This window comes from Equus przewalskii, chromosome 6 (assembly GCF_037783145.1).
Source record: "Equus przewalskii isolate Varuska chromosome 6, EquPr2, whole genome shotgun sequence".
Taxonomy (NCBI): Eukaryota; Metazoa; Chordata; class Mammalia; order Perissodactyla; family Equidae; genus Equus; species Equus przewalskii.
Window position 1 is genome coordinate 33,063,083 of NC_091836.1, and position 4,087 is coordinate 33,067,169.

A 4,087-nucleotide genomic window follows, 5' to 3' on the forward strand; every position below is an offset into this window, starting at 1 on the left:
AAGTGTTATCTGTATTTGCATCCTAATTTTGGCAGTAAATATTAATTTCTCATCAGGGATTATACATTCCCCAGAGCATAGGAGAAAGGATCTTCTACTGTCTATTATGGAGTTGTAAATAATTGTCATTGAAAATACCACTAATTATCATTCTAGGTAACATATTGGTTTTAGTAAGGATTTATGAACATTATAGTAAATTTTATTTATTATGTTCTTTTTAAATATTTTGAGTAACTTTAAATAATCATTATTTGTACATACTTTATAGACATAACATAAGGATACTTTTTAATTGGCTTTAGAGATCACTGTTTTAATAAAAAGTTTTTTGACATAAAACAATAAATTATTCCATGAAAATTTACTTTGAGTTGTTCTGACTCAGTATTTCTTTGTTTTTAACGGACTAAAGTCAAGTCTGTAAGAAAAATCACTGCTAATCAGCTTCCATGCCAAGAAAATATGAGTTTAGAATTCCTTGATATATATCGATTTCTACTTGTGCTTGTGATAAGCCATCTAAATTTTATTTTGAAATGAATATAGATTCACAGAGAGTTGCAAAAAATGCATAGAGTCCCTTGAACTCTACCCAGCATCCCACCATAATGACATCCTCAAAAACTGTAGTATAATAGCAACACCAGGAAATTGACATCCCAGAATAATGTTAACTAGGCTTCAGGACTACAGATATTATTCAGCTTATAGCAGTTTTATATGCACTGAGTGTTTGAGTTGTGTGTGTGTGTATGTGTGTGTAAGTCTATGCAATTTGATCACTTATATAGATTCATGTAATGACCACCACAATTAAGATAAAAAACTATTCTACCACCTTTTAGGACCTCCTTTATGCTACCCCTTTATGGTCACACCCACCCACTTCCATCTTCATCTTTGTCTTCTGGAACCACTAACCTGTTCTTCATCTATCAGAGTTGAGTCATTTGGAGGACAATAAATGATATCATACAATATATAATCTCCAATTGTTTTTTTTTTTTCCACTAAGCATGATGCCCTTAAGTTCCATCCCATTTGTTGCATACATCAATCGTACATTTCTTTTATTGCTGAGTAATATTCCATTTTTTACAATTCAAGTTTATTCAACCTACTGTAGAAATGTAATTTTACTAGGTTCTTGTACTGATATAAAAGTAAATCTGTTTTATTTATGGAAAATGTTTAAGGGGTGGGGATTGGAAGATCACAGTTGAGACTGGTTCTTCTTGGAATTCTCTTTAAGCCAACCTGAGTCAAAGTTCTCATTCTTCCTTCTCCAAGAATGATGATTGGGATACTTTTATTTTGAGCAGATTTTAAAGTCAGTCAAAAACAATGGGAACACAAGGTGTATCTCACCACTACTCTTTGTGAAAGTACACAACATTATCACTATTAGTCATTAGCAAATTATTCAGGAAAATGCATTTAAATATAATAAATTTTTGTTTTCTACAGTCCATTATTTGTCATTCAATCACAATATACGTATGATATAGTTTCAGAGTTGCAAACTCGTATCTCAGTGGGAAATAAATTTACCAACTAGAATACACCATTTATATATAGGTTTTTTTTTGTCTTAAGACTAACAACATGTAGTCAAATAGGTAAATGTTACTGTCACAGAAAGAAGTTACAAATATAAAAAAGAGAAAGTCTAGAATGAACCCTGTGGTGTTATGTTAGAGTTGGAGATAACAGGTCTATATTAAACATACATTAAGATACCTAGATACAGAAATAATTATAAATAGATATATAGATAAATATATAGATAGAGATATACACAAGAGTTTGAATATATACACATTTCCCACCTCTTTCCACTGAGAAGGCCTAGAAACAGTGATACTCTAGTAGCAGTGAACACATCCAGAGCCCAGATTTTGGTTTCTGAATAACATTCTCCAGTAATAGGATCTGGGGCTCCAAAAGAGTGATTAATTCTAGGGCTAATCACAAAATGATCCTGAAGCATCTTGTAGAATCAGAAAGTAAAAGTTTATTATTAAAAAAGAAGATGGATTCATGATCAAAAGATGCCAGGATCCAACCTGAGAGTTCTTAAGGGCCAAAGCTAGATCTATTTGAGGGATAAAATAAATAATGATATGATTGGATTACAACCCAAAGAATAAGAAAATATTCATGAGTCTATATTGTCAAAAGTATAGGGAAAAGACAGGACAAGTATTCCTTGAGAAGAATTTCAAAAATACATATCTATATAACTCCTCTCAAGGAGGTAGAGCTTAATTCCTTTCCCGTGCATTTAGTGACTTGATTCCAAAGAATTCAGTATGGAAAAGGAAAAAAGGTAAATTTATAATGGAGAAACAGACACCACCTTAACCAAGTGATCAGAGTTAACATCACCAGTGATAAGTCACGTTGATATCATGTAAACCTTGATATGATATGTACTTCACTATACATTATTCTTCCCAAAACCTAGAATCCAATCTAATAATGAGAAAATATCATAGAAACCCAAATAAGGGTATTCTATAACATGTCTCACCAATACTCTTCAAAATTGTTATAGTCATTAAAAAAAGGCAAAGACTGCAAAATTGTCACAGATCAGAGGAGACTAAGGAAACATATCAATGAAATGCACTGTGGCTTCCTAAAACGGATCCAGGAACAGAAAAATGGCATTAGTGGAAAAACTGGTGAAATCCAAATAAAGTCAATATTTTTCCTAACAGTGTTGTTAATAATATTAATTTCTTAGTCTTGAGAAATCTGCCATGGATATGTAAGATGTTTAAACTGGGGGAATTTGGGTGAAGGTTATATACAGGAATCCTCTGCACTCTTTGCAACTTTTCTATAAATCTGAAATTATTTTTAAATTAAAAGATTATTTTAAAAAAACACAAATCCCTCATTCCAGAAAAATATGTCATATTTGAATTTATGTAGATAACCTCTCTATAGACTTGGAAACATACGCTCTTCCTTTCTATGAATGTGAAAGCACATTTGCACACACATTTGTCTTCTGGGGAGATGGACAAAAGTCCACTTCATACTTAGGAGGATCCTCATTGTGTTAAGTTAGGGAGATGCAGTACCCAACCTCCCACTACAGAAGCCACAAGGAGAGCAGATCTGTCCCTACACTCCTTGGCAAACAGAAGACAGGCACATTGACCTGACTCAGCCAATCTCATACTCCTATCTGAGATTTAAATATGGAGCAAAGGATGCAAACATAATGGAAGAGTTGGGAACTGTTTATGGAGCTGCAGTTGTGTCAAAGGGCTGTTTCAGGAGTAAGAATAGGGTGGAGCCCCTGCAGCATTGTGGTCAGGTTATTCCTCTCAAATACATTCTGTTCTGGGCCCTTGGAGTTGCCTTTGCTCTGCCTAGTCCCCAACTCTGATTTTACATCTTCGTACCAAGTCTCTGAGCCCCTAATAGTCTTTCTATTGACTCCTTTTCTGTTTAACAGATCTACAGTGGCTTTCTATTGCTTTCAACATAAAACCCTCATACAGTATTTTCCCCCATATGTGTAAACCAAAGCATTGACTAACTGATAACACACATGGGTAAAATGGGTTAAATTCTAGGTTAGAAATATGAATAAAAATGGATTTTAGATGGCTTTAATTCAATTAATCATTAATCTATTCTCCTTATCTATGGGTTTGTTTGTTAGTCTTCCTCATATCAGTAAAATCATATAGTGTTTGTCTTTCTCTGACTTATTTTGCTTGGCATAATACCCTAAGAACCAGAGGGGGAGGGGTGGGGGGAGGGCAAAAGGAGCAAAGGGGAACATATGTATGGTGATGGAAGGAAACTAGACTTTCGGTGATAATCACAATGCAGTCTCTACAGAATCCAAAATATGATCATTTACACCTGAAATTTACACAATGTTATAAATGAATGTGACCTCAATAAACAGCTTAAGAAAAATCAATTAATCATTGAAATTTGTTATAATCTTCTTTGCACCTCACTTCCCAAAAAAGAAGAATCTACTTTCCGTTTTGGCAAGCAATTATTTGTTTTTCCTATTAATATGTCTTATTTCATGTGACATCAACTCATTTGC